Genomic DNA, 23,177 nt, shown 5'->3' on the forward strand with positions numbered 1-23,177 from the left:
TCAAACTCTAGTCAGCCAATCATTACCGATTAATGTGGATCAGTTGACAATAAAATGTTACATTCCCTTATGTATTCTTAACATGAGATTTAAACATGTGATCGCATTATTGTCGAGGACACATACTCCAACAAGTGATGAGCAAGAAGGTGAAGAAGAAGAAGAGAATGAAGAGGATGAAGAGGAAGGAAGTGCAAGTGAGAGTGGAAATGACTCCACATCCATGGAGGTTGATGATGCCTCAAGTGAGGAGGTTGATGATGATGACGCAATGGGCAAGGACTAGCAAACTCTTGGAGGATCCTACATTCTTACACCTCCTTTATGGTTTGTCTACTTCTCTTGTTTTTATTTTATCTTGATCATATTTGTGGAGTCCTAGTATCATCTAGAGGACTAACACCTTGGTTCCAATAAGGTGTTCATTTTATTGTTCCCATTTTCAAAATCCAAAATGACAAATTTTAAAGTTACATGCATAGCATCTTTATGCATGAACTCCCCCAATTTTTGACATTAGAAATAGTGTCTATTTTGGTTTGGGGAAGTTTATGCATATGCATTGGGAGCTAATCTAAATTATGCTCTCCACCATAACAAAAACTCATGCATTATATAGTATAGTTTAGATTGCATTCATTTGTTATATACGTCATATAGAATTGCATTTAGTAAGAGCATGCATTCATTCATATCATTGCATTTATTCAAAAATCCAAAAAACATGTACTTTCTTTTTCATTCCTACTCCTACATGTACATTGAGGACAATGCCCAAAATAAAGTGGGGGATGTGAATTTATATTCCAAAAACATATAAATTTTGAAAAAATTTTAAAAATACAAAAACATGTCTTTTTGTTTCATAAAAATGAAAACCATAAAAAATTGAAAAATTGAAAAACTCAAAAACATGTTCATTTCCTTTGTAGTGTAATCTTGTATATATTGTTTTGTATATATATTGTGTTTGTTCATCCTTTTTCACATTGATTGACTACGCCACATCCGAGACATGAGGATATTGAAGACCGCATGGTATGATCTTTCCAATCTCCTTTTTCCTCTTTATGTTAATGACTATGTGGCTTTATTTTGATTGATGCGGTATAAACAATGTGATTATAGGACTTGCATTTAGATTATTCGGCATAATAGTTGGTAGAAGCATATGCATTAGGTTGTATATATGATAGTTGCATCATGGCATATAGTTGCATTTAGGAAATAATTTGTGAAACCGTCTATTTGGGAAGCTTGACAAGTATATATAAGGCCCTTGTAGATACTTTTTTTTCTTAAGACTTTGCTTGTTAGAATACTTGTAAAACACCCTAGGATGTGTCATGCTAGTATCCTTTGACCCATGGATTAAGGCCTAGTCAAGAGTACCTTGTGGTGTGATAACTCCTTGGCTACCGTTTATTCCAAGGTGACCCTTGAAACCATGCAACCATCTTCTACATTCTACCACATTTTGTCATCAAAGGGAATGGGCACAAAAATTGTTCAAATTTGAGTTCAAGAAATGAAATGAAAAGTCAAGAAAGTTTGCAATTGCATCAAATGAAAAGAGGAGTAAAAATAGTCTCCTAATGCTTCAAATATAAGCACCCTCACTACAAATGGGGTGACTTTGAAAATGTTCAAAAGAAAATGCAAAAAGTTGAAAGTTGTCAAGTATTGAAATGTCAAACATCAAAAGAAATGGCAAAAAGAAAGTGTTCTCAAATGTCAAATGTCACAAGAAATTGGGCGGAAAAACAAACAACAAAAGCAAACTCCCAAATGAAACTCAAATACTATTGATCCCTTTTCCATCGTATCCACTTTTGTGCATGGTAGAGAGGGGATGACCCTTCTTCTTGTCTAGGCAAGAAGGGGAATTCCGCGATCCTCCAGTGTTTCTAACACCATAGGGAGTCTACTCTTGACGAAAGCATTTAACGATTGAGGACAAAGGTACCCTAGCTTGACACAACTTGTAGGTGATTTATTGGTATCCTTCTAGGCTTAGTAGTTTGAAGAAATCGTATCTATGATGGAATGTGTACCCTTAGATTGCTTCCCATGTAGATAATTTCTGCCACTTAGATGAGGAAAGTGGCTATTCTTTTGTAGATGCATCCATTACTTGATTTTGTGTGCTTTAATGCTTGGATGTGTCGCCATTTTGGCAAGCCCCACCTTGCCTTGCAAGAAGGCATCCTACCTCATGGTTGTCTTGTTGTGAGTTGAAGGGGCGGAGTGAGACCCACTAATTGTCTCACATCGGTTATATTAGTAGGTTAGTTTGAATAAGGGTCCTAGTTTTTGTCACCTCTTTACTCAGGACGAGTAAAGGTTCAGTTTGGGGATATTTGATGTGAACATTATTTGCACACATTTAGTCCCCTAATTGAACCTATTTTGCATACTTTTATAACATTTCATTACCATTTTATCCGTCAAATGCTTTCTACTTTGCTTTCCTAGTGCATTTTATATGTTTTATAGGAAAGGAGATAATAAGGCGGAAAGTCCCGTCGTTCGTGCATATTTGGAAGCTTGTTGACGATATTTGATGGACTAAGTATGAAGAGGAGGCAAGAATGATGACCAAGGAAGTAGAAATAAAGAGTATATAGAGGCATCTTAGGCTTAAAAGCAAAAAGAAAGGGAACAGCAGCTCAACCCGCGCGGATCAAGCTTATCTGGAGCGGGACACAGCTCAACCCGCTCGGGTTGAGGCTCAGGATGCTCATATTTCCCTCGGGATGAGCGTATTGCTGGACAGGAAGCTTTTCCTTGCTACGTGATCCACGATCCGCGCATATTATACGGAGACTAGCAAAGCGGAGATGAGCATCTCCTTCGAGAGGAGCATTTCCTCAACTTTTCCTAAGGGTCTTAATCGTCATTTAAGCCCTTGGTAACCCTAATTTATGTACTTAATCCTTAGTATAAATACCCCATTGTACTAATTAGATGGGAGTGTTCTTCTTATGCAATCTTAATCTCATCTTAATCTTGTAATCAACTTTTAATTAAGCATTAATACAAATCTCATTTCCTTAATTTCTCTATTGTTCATCATTTATTTTGGGTAATTAAAGATTATTTGGGTTTTATTTGGAGGATTGACAACCTTCCATCATTCATCAAAAACTTCTATTATTCTTTGCTTTATTAATTGGAATCATCATTAGGTATAATTCTCTTAATCCCTTTTTAATTTTTGTTAATCATCTTCATTTATTCATCATGTTTTATCTTGCTAGTATGATTGACAACCTTGTTAGCATGTTAAACTTGATAATGAGTGAGTAGTCACCTTAACTAGGGTTAATGGGGAATTAGGGGAAACCAACATGGGGATTGATACATGCTTAATCTAATATACTTTCATAATTAATTAGCTTGCTTGAAGTGATTTAAACTTATGCACATGTTATGTTTGATGAAATGCGAGCCTATGAATCCTTGCATTTTTTACCCATCACTTATCTTTTCAATGAGACTTCTAAGACATAAACCAACTCGAGTCTCATTAGACCATGCATATAGTTGGATAGGGAGGATTAAGTCGACTTGTAGGTGTTGTACAATCTAATCGATTCGGCTCCGGGACCCAAACCTTCCTAGGGATTGTAAGATATACACTAACTCGATCCCATCACAACAATAATTTCTTGCATCTGGTTGAAAACATGTTTGTATGATCAAATCCCATGAATCCCCTATGAACCCATGACACCATAGTGCTTTTAATCAATTGTTTACACCTCATTTTAATCATCTTGCTTGTTTATTTACATTGTTATTTAGTTTAGTGATCTTCTACCTCAACCCAAATTGTGACACCCTTAGACACGACCATTAGCAATCGAAAATCCTACATCAATACCCGTCCCTTGGGATCCGACCTTTACTTACCTCTTTACTAATAGTAGAGTAGTTTGTGAAGTTATAAATATTGTTTTGGTCTAGGTACTCCTAACGACAAGTAACCGAAAACGATAAAGTCCGACCAAAAATGGCGCCGTTGCCAGGGACGGTGTTAACTTGATTTGATTTTGTTTGATTTTTATTAGTTGTGTCTTTCTTTGCCTTGGGGAAGTAAAACTCCTCAAGGTTTGTTCTAATTATTTTCGAGTTGTTTGATATTTTGCATGTCTAGAAGATCACAAGGTAACTTGTTACCCATTGATCACGAAATTGAAAGAACTTTGACAACCAATAGAAGACTTGCTAGAACTACTTTGAGAGGTATTAGTGAGGTTGTGGATATTCAACCAAATACTATTGAGTTCATCAACCCTTTTTGCAAGAGAAGGAGAGGAGAACCCAACACAAAATCAACCACAAAATCAATTCACAATGCCTAAGTTTTCATCACATTCCGTACCAACCGAGGAGAACCTACCCAATGGTACTCCCACACCACAACACTTGATCGGTAATTTCATTGCAAAATCCGCATTTATCCAATTAGTCGAAAGAAGCCAATTTGGGGGGATGCCTAGTGAAGACCCTCATTCTCACATGGAGACTTTTTGTGACTATTGTGATGCGATTTCACAAACCGGAGTGACTCAAGACCAAATTCGATGGGTCTTATTTCCTTTTTCTTTGATTGGTACCGCGAAACAATGGCTAAAGAGCCTTGATAAGGCTACTCTTGGTAACGATTCTTGGAAGAAATTGGCACTTACTTTCTATAAAAAGTTCTACCCTCCGGAAAAGACTAACATGCTAAGAGCCCAAATCACGGGATTTAAACAAAGGGACGAAGAATCTTTGTATGATGCTTGGAAGCGATTCAAAGGAACTTGTCGCTCATGTCCTCATCATGGACTTAGCGAGTGGTTCTTGGTACAACGATTTTGGAACGGTCTTTATGAAGACTCCCGAAACATTCTCAATATGGCATCAAATGGTATGTTCACCAAAGTTGACGATAATCAAACTTGGAACAAGATTGAGGAAATGGCGGTTCATAACTCACAATATAGTAGACCTCGGAAGGCTACTAGAGGAGGAAAGCATGAAGTGGACTCTATTACTCAATTGGGTGCTCAACTTAGTGCTCATATTGATACCATCAACTTGAAGTTTGAGAAGGCTATGGCTAAGCTTGAAGAAGCCTCCAAATCACCTAAGCAACATGTTAATGCCATGGTGGCATCTTCATCAATTCCAAGTGGAATATGTGAGAATTGTGGAACTTTGGGACATGACCAAAGTGAATGTAGGGGAACAAGTGAACAAGTGAATGCTTTCCAAGCATACAAGAGTGGTACCCCTTATTCCAACTATTACAATGAAAACACCAAATTCCATCCAAATCTCTCATACAAACGCCAAAATGTTCAAAACCTTCAAACAACATACACCCCACCTCCTATGAGAAACCAAAATCAAAGACCCTTTTACAACCAAAACCAAGGTTACCAAAATCAAACTCCATACACTCAATCAAATGACCACGGTTTTGATGTTCAAAAAGCGGTCCCCCAAATGCAAAAGAACCAACAAGAATTTTTCACTCAAATGCAAAAAGATAGCCAAGCAAAAGACATCACCATCAACAACATCTTAGCCCACACAAAAATGTTGGAAACCCAAATGACTCAAATAGCATCTTCTAGCTCTAAAAGACAAAAGGGGCAATTACCACCTCAAAGTAATCCCCCAAGACATGAATCGGTGAGTGTCATCCACTTGAGAAGTGGTATAAGCTATGAAGAGCCAAAGAAGCAAGTTGAGGATGACATTGTGGAGACTAGTGACAAGGATAGAGTTGTGCATAACTCTAGGGAAGAAGAACCCACCATTCAAGAAGTTTCAAAGAATAATGAAGAAAAGGCCAAAGAGAATGAGCCTATTGTGATTAGACTTCATTTTCCAAGTCGTCAAGCTAAGCCTAAGTTCGATGACCAACTTGGAAAATTCATGGAGATTGTGAAGAATTTAGATGTCTCAATTCCATTTACGGAATTAATCAATCACGTTCCGGCCTATGCAAATTATATGAAAGATATTCTCACAAAGAAGAAATCCATCCGGAAGCTTGAGACTATTGCTTTTACTAAATTGAGTAATGCCATCCTTCAAGGAAGTTCACCTCCAAAGCTCAAGGATCCGGGAAGTTTCTCCAATCCATGCACTATTGGTGACACTACAATCAACAAAGCTTTATGTGACCTTGGGGCAAGTGTTAGTGTCATGCCATATTCGGTAATCAAGAGGCTAGGAATGGGAGAGCTCAAATGCACCAATATCACGCTTCAAATGGCGGATAGATCAACAAAGACACCTTTAGGGGTATGGGAAGATGTTCCCGTAAGAATTGGCAAATTCTTCATCCCAGTGGATTTCGTTATTGTTGACATAGAAGAAGACTCCAATATTCCTAATATCTTAGGAAGACCATTCTTGCACACCGCAGGAGCGGTGATCGATGTGAAACATGGAGAGCTCACTCTTGAAGTGGGAGATGAAACCAAATCTTTTAATTCTCACAAGACAATGAGAGCTCCCCGATTGCATGAGCCATGTTTTATGGTTGATCACTATAGCCGGAAAGATGATAGGAAGAAGTTGACATTTCAATGGCAGAAGAAAGTGGATGATGCTCCATCAAAAGAGCAAGGAAATTGTAACAAAGAGAGCTTGAAAAGCTCACCCATGACAAGTGAAGAAGAAGGCCTCATTGGCGAAGATAAGAAAGAAGGAGAGTTGTCTTCATCAACTCAAGACATTTTTAGTGATCAAGTAGACGAAGTATGCGGTCTTTGGGATGATGAGTTTGAAGGGATATTCAATCCTTATATTGGTAATGCTATGACCCAAGACCATCATGGAGAACAACAAGTGCAACGGTCTATTGAAGATCTTTATCATGACAATGAACAAGCTTTCGACTACTTCTTCAAGGTGTTGAGCAACATCAACAACACCTTGAACATGCCCCCTTGACATCTCATTATTGGATGAGAGTTTGTGGGGTCCTCCCTAAACCACCATTTGTAAATATTCTAACTCCCTAACTTGCATTTTAATTATATTATTGCATTTTTGTCAAATTTTGGATTTACATTTTTATGCCTTGATCAAGATTTTCATCATTTTGAGAGAAGTGAGGGAGGGACTTATGAGTTTATTGATGTGTAGTGTTTTGCCTTAGTGTGGGGATAGCATTTGCCTAGGCTATCCATGCCTTTGTAGTGCCCCCACAATGAAGAACACAAGAATTAAAGAATGAATGACACGGGTTACGAAGCACCCACGGATGGACCTGAATCCGTGTGGAAGAGGCAGAATCCGAGCGTCCCCCGCTCGTCTTGAATGAACCCGAGCGTCCAAGACATAAGACGCTCATCTTGTGAAGCTGCAGAAATACATTTTGGGTCTGACTGAGAATCCGAGCGTCCCAGCAAGGAATCCGCTCGTCTCAGCCAGAACGGTCGTCTCAGTGGAAAGACGCTCGTCTTTACGTTGTCAATTTTTGAGATTTCTCCCTGGAAAAGAATCCGAGCGTCTCCAGCATAGGACGCTCGTCCAAGCTCAGGAATCCGCTCGTCTTACTTTCGAGACGCTCGTCCCCAGGCGTCTTTTCCTGAACCCAGAAACTGAAGAATCCGAGCGTCCCGAGGCTGAATCCGCTCGTCTCCCTCTGCTTTTCAAAAAACAACGGGTCCTTTACACCCTCCTTCCCAATTCATTTTCATTAGTTCAAACACAAACACTACCCAAAACCCCAAAACCCTCATTCTCTCCATCAACAAAAACCAAATTTCTCAACCAAATCAAATCCAAACTTCCTCAAAACAAAAATAAATCACTGCTTTAGCAACAACAAGTGATTAAAACACCAAAATCTTCAAGTTTTGAGTCAAATTTTGGGATACAAGGCAACATTCTTCTATCCTAAATCGATTTGGGTATTACTAGAAATTGAAGATTTCAAGCTTTTCTTTGGTGTTACTAAGCAAGGGAGCATGGCAAGAACAAAAGGTGGAAGCAAGGCACCCTAAAAGAAGAACATTTCTAAGAGACAACAAGCTCTTCTTGATAAGCAAGCATCAAAGGCATTGGTAGTCCATAATGCAAGTTTGGCGATTTAAGAGCAAAATCCTCCTATGGAAGCTACTACTTCTACTACTCCGGTCATTGAACAACTAGCCGATTATCCGAAGGTAATTTTCACTTCCGACTCCCATAGGAAGAAATTTATTTCCTTTGCTAAGAAAACTATCTTGCCTACCAAGTTCATTTGTCAAGATACATTGTCAAAATTGGGTGTCCTTGAGCAAAAACAGACTTTTTTCGAGTCTATGGGAGTGAGTAAATTGTTTGAAATGCAATAATTGACTTACTCTTCCCTCACCTTAGAGTTTTTCAGCTCTTTAAAAGTCACAAAGGTGGAGACCCGAACCATTATTGAGTTTCGTCTCGAAAATGTGGATAGACACTTATCTTATGACGAAATTGGTAAGATATTTGGCCTTAGTGATAACCCGACTTTTACAAAGAAGCCTACCAAGTATGACCCCGCTCCTCTATGTAAAGCCATTTCCGGAAAAGAATTCACACCTTATCATGATTGTCGTTCCCTTCTTGTCCACCATCCGGGCATAAGAGTATGGCACAAGGTTATTGGGCATACTTTGATAGCTAGGAAAGGTACAAATCATCTTACCGAACTTGATTTTATTCTTCTTGAGTCTACTTTGAACATTGGAAGAGAGTTCACCAAGCCATACAATGCTTTAAGACCTTTGATTGAAAGATGGCTTAATGTTGATTGTGGCAAAGAAGGCACGGCCTTTATTGTCAATGGAGGATTAGTGACTTATTTGGCTAAGCACTTTAACCAGGATTTCAACAAGAATGATACATATACACCGGTAAAGGGAGGCCATATTATTGATTTGCACACCATGGTTCAAAAGTTTAAATGGGTCAAGAACGATACTCTTGACAACAAATTTGGGTGGTTGACAAATGAAGCTAAATCCTTCACATTGCCTAGCAAAATTTGCCGCTTGAATGTTCATAGACCGAATTACCTTCTCCCACTGTCCGAAGAAGCCGAATACATCATTCAACACCAAGGGGAAGAAATTTCCGAGCCCTCCTCCTCCATTATCACCCCACCTTATCCATTTGCCTACCACGAGTTCAAACCCGAAAATGCCAAGGCGGGAAACGACTACTTGACTCTATTGATGAAGGAAATGCATAAACAAGCTTATGATGATAGAGTTGATGCTTACAAAGCACAATATCCGCCCCTCCTACATCTTGCTAGGCAAGGACTTCTCGATCCATCTTGTCCTTTGCCTAGTTGGGCGGATAGAGAGGTCTTCTTTCCTAGCTCTTCTAGGGGTAGTAGACCGGGTGAAGAGGAGATGGTTGTTGATGAGAGTGATTGAAGGAAATCATATTTTACATATCACATATTTTAGTTGAAAGTTTTAGTCATAAAAACTTAAGGATCTTATGCATGCAAAACAAAACACAAGAGTAAAGGAAAACCGGTTCCTTACGTTGGATATTTCGGCTATTTAGGGCACTAGTAAGGTCTTCTTCCTTACTTAGTTCTTGAGCTTTCCAAATGGATGAACAAGATTCAATTTAGAATCTCTCCTCAAGGATTGTACCAAGAAAACCTCCTTAATACAAATATTAATTTAAATACTAGAATTAATATTTGTTCCCTTAAAATTATTACTAATATTATAAGTATACTACCTCTAGTATTTTGGAATGATATTAGTGATTTAGTGAGAGTTTTAATTATTTTGTTCAACAACAAAATTAGAGAGAAGAACTAATTCAAGTGAATGAATAATGTTGGAATAAATTGGTGTAGTGTAAAAAAGACCTACTTGAGTGTGAAGGGGAGGAGGCCACCGGTTTTATGGGTGGGTAGGGTGCCCAATCAATTTTTTAGTTGCTCTTCACAAGAGACTAGCCATAATAGTCTATAATTAGTAGGTAATGATTATGTTACCCACTAATTAAAATAATCAAGGCACAAAAACTCCTTCCTTCTTCCATTTACACGGTCCATATGATTAATATGGATCCCATTTTAACTTTGTCAATTTGTTAATATGTATTGTGTGACATATTGGACATGTTACTAGACATGTGGTTTAAATAATGCATTTTTAACACATTAAAAATCATTATATAAATAAAATAAATCACATACAAAATTAACTAGTAATTCACAATTACTATAACTTAAAATGGGTCATATAATTATAAATCACAACTACTTGTATTTATAATAATCAATTCATTCTTATATCAATTGTTTCATAAACAATAAATAAACCTTAAGTAATAAAATAATTTAATTACTTAGAACGAATCTTATATAATCGAATTACAATAAGATACGTATTATAACTCACAAAATCATTTGTTCAATTTTAAGGAATTAATTAACTTGTATCGTCATACAATTAATTAATTAGTCAATTAAGAATGTTTCCCTAGAGGTATGACCTTAAGGGATCAACTGATCACCACCGTCACACGACAGTAATGTCAAACTCTAGTCAGCCAATCATTACCGATTAATGTGGATCAGTTGACAATAAAATGTTACATTCCCTTATGTATTCTTAACATGAGATTTAAACATGTGATCGCATTATTGTCGAGGACACATACTCCAACAAGTGATGAGCAAGAAGGTGAAGAAGAAGAAGAGAATAAAGAGGATGAAGAGGAAGGAAGTGCAAGTGAGAGTGGAAATGACTCCACATCCATGGAGGTTGATGATGCCTCAAGTGAGGAGGTTGATGATTGATACCCGTCGTTGTGAGTACCAAAAATAAATTTATAATTCCTATTAAAACTAACCTAGGCTAGTGGTAACAGGGTCGAACCACAAGGAGGCAGACGTAATTTCTAGCTGTCTAATAAAAGTCTAAAGTAACAAAAGTGGGGGTTGACTTGAATTGGTCTATACTAAGAGTGAATAAAGGCAATAAACTAAAAAGATGGATTTAACAGATAAAGAAGGGGTACTAGGATGATCGGTTCATTATAGCTTCGGCGGCAGCAAACTAAGTCGGTCTAAGTCAACACAGGTGAGGCGGGAAATAAAGAGGTCCTCTCGGTCCACTCTTAACAAATAGCATCTTTCGATCTCGCTATAGGTCCCTAATATCACTAAAACTGACTCTCGTCCTGAAAAGTGACTAACGGTCTAAACTATACCTTTCTTTCGATCTTAGCACAGTTTAGTCGATTCAATTGATGGTCTAACAACTTCCCCTATCTTTCGATCTAATGGGTCAGCCAAAAAAAAGATATCTAACTGGTCGCATGCATTCGATTCGTTAAATACAACAATTAAAATCAATTAAAACGAAATAAAGCTCACGAGGTCAGTCGATCGACCGGGTAAGGTGGTCGATCGACCAACACGCGGGTTCAGGCCGTGTTAATCTAATGCCGCCTATGCTACACTTCGCCTACATCCTAGCACAAACTATTTAGCTACTCATGCTGAAAGTGATAACAACAATAATACTAGGGCGTAAAAGAATTGAATTCATAATTAAAGTGATAAGGCAAACAATTAACATGCAACAATAAAGATGGTTTCGGGAAGCTACTAGCAATTCTAATCTAATAACGAAACAGATGAATTGAAATAGGCGAGGAAGAATACCGAGAATAGCAGAAGAATGATTAAGAACAAGAGCGAAAATTCCAATGCTTAAAATATTCCAAACCCTAATTCTTCCTAAAACCGTATGTAAACTTAATGTAAAACTGATAATAAAACTTAGGTAAAAACTTGATGATAAAAACTTCCTCCTAAACTAGGTATTCTCAGTTACGTTATATAGAAAGTTCACGTAACAATTATTCCAAAACCCTAAACTTTACGGGCTTCAAGTTCCTTGGTCTTTTAATTCTCGTCTGAAACAGCAGTTTGGTCGATCGACTAAGGAAGGTGGTCGATCGACTGCTTGGCAGTGAACAGTAGCTTCTGTAACCCGAGGGTTGGTCGATCGACTGAGGGTGATGGTCAATCGACTACTTGAGCTGCTACTTGACTTCTTAAAACTCGTGGATTTGTCTTTTGGGCCTTGAATTGCGCACCAAGCTCGTTCCTCGGGTGAATACTTCACGTCAAAATGAAATGCAGGATACTCGGGGACGGATTTAGCTTGATTTCCGCTGGATTCTTCACATTTCTGCAATAATGTACAAAATACGGAAGTAGACGGAAATAGGGAGAAATGCAACATAAACTACAAGAATGAGCTCTGAAATGCGTTTAAAATGGGATGTAAAACATCATATAAAAGACACGCATCAAACTTCCCCAAACCAAACCCTTGCTTGTCCCCAAGCAAGAACTAGACTCGATCTAATGACCTAATGGAACGAGTTCAATCTCAGAGCGAAATGCAACCTGTTAAGCCTAAACCATTTTAATGCAACAACCAACAATCAATTAGCAAATGAATCATGTAAACGAGTTATGAAGCCGTTAAAAACATGCTGAACCGCCAACTATAGAGACTTATCAAATTGGACTCTCACGGGTCGCTCAAATCACTCAATAAGTACAGGTGAATATATAGGAGATAGAAAGAATTCATTTTGTAGTGACTCTCACCTAACTACGACCTAGGAAGACATGCCAGCAATAAAATATGAAAATGATCTCTATGACCGTACATATGCATTCCAACCAAACAGATGACCAATGACACATGCCGAGGTATATATGGGATATGTGAGGTATGGGTAAGAAGAGGCAAAGCATTTTATGGTAAAGTGGAGGTACAGGTGATCAAGCTAGTACCAAAACGGAACCAAATGGCAACATCAAACTTCTTGCTCATAATCAACAGAAATGGTGCTATAGCAAGCACAAAACTCACAATCTCCAAAATACTAAATCAATAAACTCCCCATAAAATATAATTGAATTATGGGAGAAAAAATCGCCAAAAGATAAGGATTAAATTATGCGAATTGATTTCTTCCTCGGATCTTCAGTCGATCGACTATAATTGGCAGTCGATCGACTGCTTTGAACAGTACAGAACTCTTTTTTTTTTCTTTTCGAATCATTTTTCATCTTTTTTTTTTCTATTTCTTTCTTTCCTTTATTTCATCTTCCCAATAACGTCTCAACAGAGCATATGCCACCAAAAACGAGGTAACAATCCCGAGAACTAAACTACTAGCTTGACAAGGGACCGGCTAAATATAGGATGTAGTAAATGGGACAAAAAGGGATATTTTTGGCAGTGTGGAGCTATTGGGCATAAAAAGAAAAGGGAAACCTCTACCACATGTGTCAACAAACCACAAACCGATTGCATACAGGTATTAAGTAGATCAAGTTCATAATCATGCAAATTAAGGAAACATGTCTCATAAGGAGTAACTACTCACATCCTAGATGAACTGGTCACAGATGACACCAGTTATAGGCTCTAAATCTCAGAAATATGATGTAGCTTGCCAAAAATCTAAGTCAAGTCTCAAGCTCAGCCGATAATTAACGAAAACTCGTAGATATGCATATACGATTCTACTAATAACATGATGATAAGCAAGGCTCGGGCAAAACAGTGCGGATGCAAAATCATCATGGAAATACTACTGCTCCGACTCGACCTATATGCTAAAATAAACGTGCATTTTATGGAAATTTTTTCAATTTTTTCAATTTTTTTTTCGATTTTTGTGTTTTGTATATATGGAAAATGAAATAAACAATGCTATGCAAGGGAAAAATGTAAACGTGAATGCAAGCAAATGATATGCGACGCAAAACCCTTCCCCAAACCAAATCGCACAATGTCCCCATTGTGCAAAATCATGTAATGAAAGAAAAGGGAAAATGGAATTTGCGAGAGAAGAAATAAATGTAATGACATGAGGTGAAAATTGGAAACTCACAAGACTTTAAGCGCAGCAAGGAAAACCTCCCCAAAGCAGCGTGAGCTAGGAGCTTTCAGTAGCCAGCAGTGCCACCAATAAGTGCCTGAAAGACAGAGAAGACCACACATAAGACTGAGAAAAACAATTTCGAGGCGGTAAGATTGTGCACAAATGAGAAAATCAGAAGAAAGAAATAAATTGGACGGAAAATAAAGTGGAGTAGAAAACTCCCTTAAGTCCGCATATCGACCAAACACAGCAGGGGAGAGGTCGTGAATAAATAAAGAAGAAATAGCCGGTCGATCGACCACTTAACCCGATCGATCGACCTGTAAACATGAACAGTGTCGCCTGGAATCTGCAGATCAGTCGATCGACCACTGGAACCAGTCGATCGACTGAAAACACTGCTGCAACCTCATATTTCTTCGTAATTGCGCAATGATTTGAGCTAGCAAGCTCTAAATACCTGCAAGTGCACAATAATACGCGCCCAAAATTGCGCAAAACCCAGAATAAAGTCTAAAGTACTTAAAAATCCTAAACAAGCGAAATAAAATGCGAAGTTTTCGCGCACACAAAAGCAATAAAAATTGTTTTTAACAAAAGCAAATAAAATGAAGTTTATAACGAGCTCGATCAACTAATAGTTGATCAAGAAGGACCACGGTATGGCCCACTTCGTCGGCTTCTGGCTACTAGAGGTAGCCTCAATGGTGCTTATTTGAGCAGTTGCACCCTTCTTAGCTTCCATGTCCGTATGGCTCAACGGATCAACAATCTCATCATCTCCCCAGTCAAGGATCTCTTCGGGCTCATCAAAATCCAGATCAGACTCCCTGGCTTTAACCGGCTCGTCATCAACTATCTCATCAATTCCATAGCTCAGGCAACCAAGACCTCCTCTTTGAACGATAGGCTTTGTCGAAGCTAGAGTGACCTGCAGCTCATCCTTCCCCAAACCAGCTCCTGCAATGTCTAAAACAACAGGTTCTTCCTCCTTTTTGCTCCCAATCTGGGGCGGAGGGGTTAGCACAGGAGTAGTAATAGAGACTGGCAATTCAGGAAGCACAAAGTACGATTTCTTTTCGTAAAGCGTGTTACAGTGTAATGTGCCACATGGGGTCCTTCTTTTTAGCAGGTTGGGCAAAAATGATAGAATGTTTCCCAACTTTGAAGGTCAAAGTTCCAGAGCCTACGTCAATAACTGCACCAGCAGTGTGCAGAAATGGCCTACCTAGGATGATCGGTATATGGGCATCCTCAGGCATGTCAAGGACAACAAAGTCAACAGGGAAGAAAAACTTCCCTATTTGGACGGGTATGTCCTCTAGGACTCCTATAGGCTCACCCGCAGATCGGTCAACCATCTGAACTGTCATGTCTATGATAGCAAATCGGGTCAACTTAAGCTTCCTAGCTAGACTCAAGGGCATGACGCTAATACTAGCTCCTAGGTCACATAATGCCTTCTCAATAGAGAAGGTACCTATTTTGCAAGGAACAGAAAAGCTACCCGGATCCTCTAACTTATGGGGCGCAGTGTCAGACAAGTAGGAGCAAGACTCTTTAGTAAGTGAGACAGTGTGCACTGTTTCAAGTGACCGCTTCTTGGACAAAAGTTATTTCATAAATTTAGTATAAGCGGGCACTTGGTTGACCAACTCGAGAAAAGGAACCTGTACATTCAGACTACGAATAACTTTCTCAAATTTGCTGAAAGATACCTGTTCCTTGGTCGGCACTAGCCTCTCTCGGTAAGGGGCTGTAAGAAGTACCTTAGCCCTCTCCTCTAAATCACGCGTGCCGGCATCCTTGGACTTTGGCTGGAAGTCCGTCACCTTCTCTTTGTTGAAGCTTGACCCTTCCTCAGACCGTCTCAAATGAGAACCATTAACCGTCATTGGATCGAACTTCGGAGCCGGGACTGACCTATCAGCACTCGGGTCTTGTCCTAAAGTCTTCGAGACTGTCGAACCCCGGAACAAGTGGTCTCGCAGATTACTTGGCATTAAAGGACGAAATTCCTCAGCATCAGCAGCGATCTCAGTCGATCGACCACTGTCCTCAGTCGATCGACTGAGATGTACTGATTCGAAGCTCATCAGAACCCGTGCTTTCGATCGATCGACTAGGTATATCATCGATCGATCGATATACCTGGTAGACGGCTGTTTCTTTGATTTATTCATTGAAGCTTTCTTTTGACTTGTTTCCGGCTCACCTTTTTCAACAGCGTCCTCGACCATGGCAGGACCCTCAAGGGTGGCCCCGCTCCTCAAAGTGATGGCATTTAAGGTCTCCTTTTGGTCAGTTTGGGTCGGCAAGTGTCCGGGAGCTCGAGTGTTGCTTTTGCTAGCCAATTGAGCAATTTGGCTCTCTAGTAGCTTCATCCCGGCCTCTCTTGCTTGGGACTCCTTTAGCAACAAGTTCTTAAGCTCGGAAAATTCAGAAGTGCGATTGTTCTATTTGCGGCACATAGGGAGGTTTCGATATTGTTCTTTGCTTTTGATGAGGGGCACATAGGGTTCTTTTTGCTGGCGGAGCTTGAGTTGGATTCAGGACATTTTGGCTCCTCCAACTCAAGTTTGGATGGGTATTCGGCTCATAGTAGGTGTTGGTCTGCCTATAGTGTTGAAAGGCAGCACAAGACTCAAAGGGACTAGGGCAGTTTTTCGAGACATGTCCCTCAGCTCCACACCTTTCACAGACGAAAGGACCGTCTGACACAACATTTACTTGGTACATCCCACCTTTAGAAGCTCCTCCTAGTTCATACTTGTCAAATCTCGCAGTGAGAGCCTCAAGCGCAGCGACAGAGGAAGATTCAGCAGCTCTCCTCTGGTTCCCTCTGGAATTCCCATACTCGGCCTTCTGGGTAGCTAGATCGTCAATGATCTTCCACCCCTTGGTTGCTCCCAAATTTTCAGCGAATCGGCCATTGGCTGCAGCATCCAAAATGGCCCTCTGATCGTCGTACAACCCATTGTAGAAATGATTGCACAAGCTCCACTTTTCAAACCCATGGTGCGGTATGGTTCGCACCAGTTTCTTAAATCGAACCCATGCCTTGTGGAAGTTCTCATCTGGCCCTTGTTTAAAGCCCGTGATTTGAGCTCTAATAGCAATCGTCCTTGAAGCAGAAAAGTACTTCTTGTAGAATGCCAATGCCAATGAATTCCAATCGGTGATTCCCTGAACGGTTCGGTCAAAATCTCTATACCACTCCCTTGCAGCATCACGAAGGGAGAAGATGAACATGGTCTCCTTGATCTGGTCTTGGGTCACGCCGGTTGGTGGGGGTATGGAACAATGAGTGAGTCAATAAAGGTCTCCATATGCTTAGCTGCATCTTCATTTGCAGCTCCCGAAGCGGTTCTTCTCAACCATGCTAATGTATGAAGGCTTTGGTTCGAACTTCCTGGCATCTCCTGGTAATTCGAACCCCTTATATAAGTTTTCAGCTGTCGGCTCAGAATGACTAGCTATACTTGCTTCCTCGGCCATGACTGGAATTTCTGGAGAAGTAACTGTCTCGGCTGAAGAAGTGGAAACGGGTGAAGACTGTGGGTCTTCTTCGAACAGATCGTTCTCGTAATAGCTTGTGAGTACTCAGCTCTTCCTCTGTCGGTAGTACTCTTTGTGTTCGTCTCAACTCGCGCAAAGATTTCTCTATCTCAGGCTCAAATGGCACTAGTTCACCACCCTGTGACCTGCGCATAAGAGGAAACTACAAAAATAATGTAAGAAAAGTTTAAGGAACGGAAGTCCCTTAAACTAAAGAAAGACTAAAATAAAACAGCTAAAAATTAGAACTATTGCCTCCCCGGCAACGGCGCCAAAATTTGATACCCGTCGTTATGATTACCAAAAATAAATTTATAATTCCTATTAAAACTAACCTAGGCTAGTGGTAACAGGGTCGAACCACAAGGAGGCGGACGTAATTTCTATTTTGTCTAATAAAAGTCTAAAGTAATAAAAGTGGGGGTTGACTTGAATTGGTCTATACTAAGAGTGAATAAAGGCAATAAACTAAAAGATGGATTTAAAGATAAAGAAGGGGTACTAGGATGATCGGTTCATTATAGCTTCGGGCAAAGCAAACTAAGTCGTCTCGAGTCAACACAGGTGAGGCGGGAAATAAAGAGGTCCTCTCGGTCCACTCTTAACAAATAGCATCTTTCGATCTCGCTATAGGTCCCTAATATCACTAAAACTGACTCTCGTCCTGAAAAGTGACTAACGGTCTAAACTATACCTATCTTTCGATCTTAGCACAGTTTAGTCGATTCAATTGATGGTCTAACAACTTCCCCTATCTTTCGATCTAATGGGTCAGCCAAAAAAAAGATATCTAACTGGTCGCATGCATTCGATTCGTTAAATACAACAATTAAAATCAATTAAAACGAAATAAAGCTCACGAGGTCAGTCGATCGACCGGGTAAGGTGGTCGATCGACCAACACGCGGGTTCAGGCCGTGTATAATCTAATGCCGCCTATGCTACAATTCGCCTACATCTTAGCACAAACTATTTAGCTACTCATGCTGAAAGTGATAACAACAATAATACTAGGGCGTAAAAGAATTGAATTCATAATTAAAGTGATAAGGCAAACAATTAACATGCAACAATAAAGATGGTTTCGGGAAGCTACTAGCAATTCTAATCTAATAACGAAACAGATGAATTGAAATAGGGCAGAAGAATACCGAGAATAGCAGAAGAATGATTAAGAACAAGAGCGAAAATTCCAATGCTTACAATATTCCAAACCCTAATTCTTCCTAAAACCGTATGTAAACTTAATGTAAAACTGATAATAAAACTTAGGTAAAAACTTGATGATAAAAACTTCCTCCTAAACTAGGTATTCTCAGTTACGTTATATAGAAAGTTCACGTAACAATTATTCCAAAACCCTAAACTTTACGGGCTTCAAGTTCCTTGGTCTTTTAATTCTCGTCTGAAACAGCAGTTTGGTCGATCGACTAAGGTAGGTGGTCGATCGGCTGCTTGGCAGTGAACAGTAGCTTCTGTAACCCGAGGGTTGGTCGATCGACTGAGGGTGATGGTCGATCGACTACTTGAGCTGCTACTTGACTTCTTAAAACTCGTGGACTTGTCTTTTGGGCCTTGAATTGCGCACCAAGCTCGTTCCTCGGGTGAATACTTCACGTCAAAATGAAATGCAGGATACTCGGGGACGGATTTAGCTTGATTTCCGCTGGATTCTTCACATTTCTGCAATAATGTACAAAATACGGAAGTAGACGGAAATAGGGAGAAATGCAGCATAAACTACAAGAATGAGCTCTGAAATGCGTGTAAAATGGGATGTAAAACATCATATAAAAGACACGCATCAATGATGATGACGCAATGGGCAAGGACTAGCAAACTCTTGGAGGATCCTACATTCTTACACCTCCTTTATGGTTTGTCTACTTCTCTTGTTTTTATTTTATCTTGATCATATTTGTGGAGTCCTAGTATCATCTAGAGGACTAACACCTTGGTTCCAATAAGGTGTTCATTTTATTGTTCCCATTTTCAAAATCCAAAATGACAAATTTTAAAGTTCCATGCATAGCATCTTTATGCATGAACTCCCCCAATTTTTGACATTAGAAATAGTGTCTATTTTGGTTTGGGGAAGTTTATGCATATGCATTGGGAGCTAATCTAAATTATGCTCTCCACCATAACAAAAACTCATGCATTATATAGTATAGTTTAGATTGCATTCATTTGTTATATATGTCATATAGAATTGCATTTAATAAGAGCATGCATTCATTCATATCATTGCATTTATTCAAAAATCCAAAAAACATGTACTTTCTTTTTCATTCCTACTCCTATATGTACATTGAGGACAATGCCCAAAATAAAGTGGGGGATGTGAATTTATATTCCAAAAACACATAAAAATTGAAAAAATTTTAAAAATACAAAAACATGTCTTTTTGTTTCATAAAAATGAAAACCATAAAAAATTGAAAAATTGAAAAACTCAAAAACATGTTCATTTCCTTTGTAGTGTAGTCTTGTATATATAGTTTTGTATATATATTGTGTTTGTTCATCCTTTTTCACATTGATTGACTACGCCACATCCGAGACATGAGGATATTGAAGACCGCATGGTATGATCTTTCCAATCTCCTTTTTCCTCTTTATGTTAATGACTATGTGGCTTTATTTTGATTGATGCGGTATAAACAATGTGATTATAGGACTTGCATTTAGATTATTCGGCATAATAGTTGGTAGAAGCATATGCATTAGGTTGTATATATGTTAGTTGCATCATGACATATAGTTGCATTTAGGAAAAAATTTGTGAAACCGTCTATTTGGGAAGCTTGACAAGTATATATAAGGCCCTTGTAGATACTTTTTCTTCTTAAGACTTTGCTTGTTAGAATACTTGTAAAACACCCTAGGATGTGTCATGCTAGTATCCTTTGACCCATGGATTAAGGCCTAGTCAAGAGTACCTTGTGGTGTGATAACTCCTTGGCTACCATTTATTCTAAGGTGACCCTTAAAACCATGCAACCATCTTCCACATTCTACCACATTTTGTCATCAAAGGGAATGGGCACAAAAATTGTTCAAATTTGAGTTCAAGAAATGAAATGAAAAGTCAAGAAAGTTTGCAATTGCATCAAATGAAAAGAGGAGTAAAAATAGTCTCCTAATGCTTCAAATATAAGAACCCTCACTACAAATGGGGTGACTTTGAAAATGTTCAAAAGAAAATGCAAAAAGTTGAAAGTTGTCAAGTATTGAAATGTCAAACATCAAAAGAAATGGCAAAAAGAAAGTGTTCTCAAATGTCAAATGTCACAAGAAATTGGGAGGAAAAACAAACAACAAAAGAAAACTTCCAAATGAAACTCAAATACTATTGATCCCTTTTCCATCGTATCCACTTTTGTGCATGGTAGAGAGGGGATGACCCTTCTTCTTATCTAGGCAAGAAGGGGAATTCCGCGATCCTCCAGTGTTTCTAACACCATAGGGAGTCTACTCTTGACGAAAGCATTTAACGATTGAGGACAAAGGTACCCTAGCTTGACACAACTTGGAGGTGATTTATTGGTATCCTTCTAGGCTTAGTAGTTTGAAGAAATCTTATCTATGATGGAATGTGTACCCTTAGATTGCTTCCCATGTAGATAATTTCCGCCACTTAGATGAGGAAAGTGGCTATTCTTTTGTAGATGCATCCATTACTTGATTTTGTGTGCTTTAATGCTTGGATGTGTCGCCATTTTGGCAAGCCCCACCTTGCCTTGCAAGAAGGCATCCTACCTCATGGTTGTCTTGTTGTGAGTTGAAGGGGCGAAGTGAGACCCGCTAATTGTCTCACATCGGTTATATTAGTAGGTTAGTTTGAATAAGTGTCCTAGTTTTTGTCACCTCTTTACTCGGGACGAGTAAAGGTTCAGTTTGGGGATATTTGATGTGAACATTATTTGCACACATTTAGTCCCCTAATTGAACCTATTTTGCATACTTTTATAACATTTCATTACCATTTTATCCGTCAAATGCTTTCTACTTTGCTTTCCTAGTGCATTTTATATGTTTTATAGGAAAGGAGATAATAAGGCGGAAATTCCCATCTTTCGTGCATATTTGGAAGCTTGTTGACGATATTTGATGGACTAAGTATGAAGAGGAGGCAAGAATGATGACCAAGTAAGTAGAAATAAAGAGTATATAGAGGCATCTTAGGCTTAAAAGCTGATCGGTCCGTTTCGTGTTCACAATTTAATAGGTGTGGTCGTTGGGTCACGTCCGAATCAAAACACAATTTATAGCTTCACAAACAACTCTACAATTAGTAAAGAGGCAAGTAAAGGTCGGATCCCAAGGGACGGGTATTGAGATGAGATTTCTATTGAAACTAGTGGTGTCTTAGGGGTGTCACAATTTGGGTTGATGTAGAAGGTCACTAAACTAAAATAGCAATGGAAATAAACAAGCAAGATGAATTAAAAGGGTTGTAAACAATTGATAAAAAGCACTAGGGTGTCATGGGATCATAGGGGAATCATGGGAATTGATCATACAAACATGTTCTCAAATTATAAGCAAGCAATTATTGTTGTGATGGATTGAGTTGGGTTATATCTTACAATCCTAGGAAAGTTTGGGTCCCGGAGCCGAATCGATTAGATTGTACAACACCTACAAGTCGACTTAATCTTCCCTACTCAACAACATGCATGGTCTAATGAGACTCGAGTTGGTTTATGTCTTACAAGTCTCATTGAAAAGATAGGTGATGGGTAAAAAATGTAAGGATTCATAGGCTCGCATTTCATCAAACATAACATGTGCATGAGTTGAGATCAAAACAAGCAAGCAAATAAAACATGAAAGCATATTAATTTAAGCATGAATCATTCCCCATGTTGGTTTCCCCTAATCACCCATTAACCCTAGCTAAAAGACTACTCACTCATTATCATGTTGATCATGCTAGCAAGGTTGTCAATCATACCAACAAAATGAAACATGATGAATAAATGAAAGTAATTAGCAATAATTAAAAAGGGATTAAGAGAATTATACCTACTAATGATTCTAATTATAAAGCAAAGATAAAAGAAGTACTTGATGCTTGATTGAGAGGTTGTCAATCTCCCAATAATAACCCAAATAATCTTCAATTACCCAAAACAAAGGATGAACAAAAGAGAGATTAAGGAAATAAAACTTGTATTAGAACTTGATTAATTGTTGATTACAAAATTAAAAAGAGATTTGATTGGTATTAACTACTCTAAGAATTGATAAGAAGAACATGCTCTTCTAATTAGACTAATGGGGTATTTATAGTGGAAATTAGGGGGATGCATTAGGGTTAACTAAGGGCTAAACTAGTAATTACACTTTTTAGATTGAGCAGGGAGGAGCCGGTATTTTTCGAAGGAAGTGCTTCTTTCTTTGTAGCTTGGAGAAGACGAAATTGCGCTGTAGAGGAATCCGAGCGGATTAGAGTCGGGACGGGCGGATTCAGGTGGTGGAACACGAGCGGCTTTGGAGGAATCCGGGCGGATTGTGGCAGTGCTAACCCGAGCGTCTTGACATGAAACCGCACGGATTGTGCAGGTGGAGGACGGCCGGATTGTAGTCAATCCGCACGGATTGTGCCTCAGCAAGATTTCTTCTTCTTTTCTTCCATTTTCTTCATAAATTCCTTGGGGATTTCCTTGGGGACTCAAGGATCC

At 39.0% G+C, this 23,177-nt stretch overlaps 1 non-coding gene across 1 annotated transcript; it reads right to left on the reverse strand.

The window, feature by feature from the left end:
• Positions 1-4,731: 4,731 nt before the first annotated feature.
• LOC141640565 (small nucleolar RNA R71) lies at positions 4,732-4,838 on the reverse strand. Its single transcript, XR_012543060.1, has one exon. It is a non-coding gene; the product is annotated as a small nucleolar RNA R71 (small nucleolar RNA).
• Positions 4,839-23,177: the final 18,339 nt, after the last annotated feature.

Source organism: Silene latifolia, unplaced genomic scaffold (genome assembly GCF_048544455.1).
Source record: "Silene latifolia isolate original U9 population unplaced genomic scaffold, ASM4854445v1 scaffold_88, whole genome shotgun sequence".
In the NCBI taxonomy this organism is placed as follows: domain Eukaryota; kingdom Viridiplantae; phylum Streptophyta; class Magnoliopsida; order Caryophyllales; family Caryophyllaceae; genus Silene; species Silene latifolia.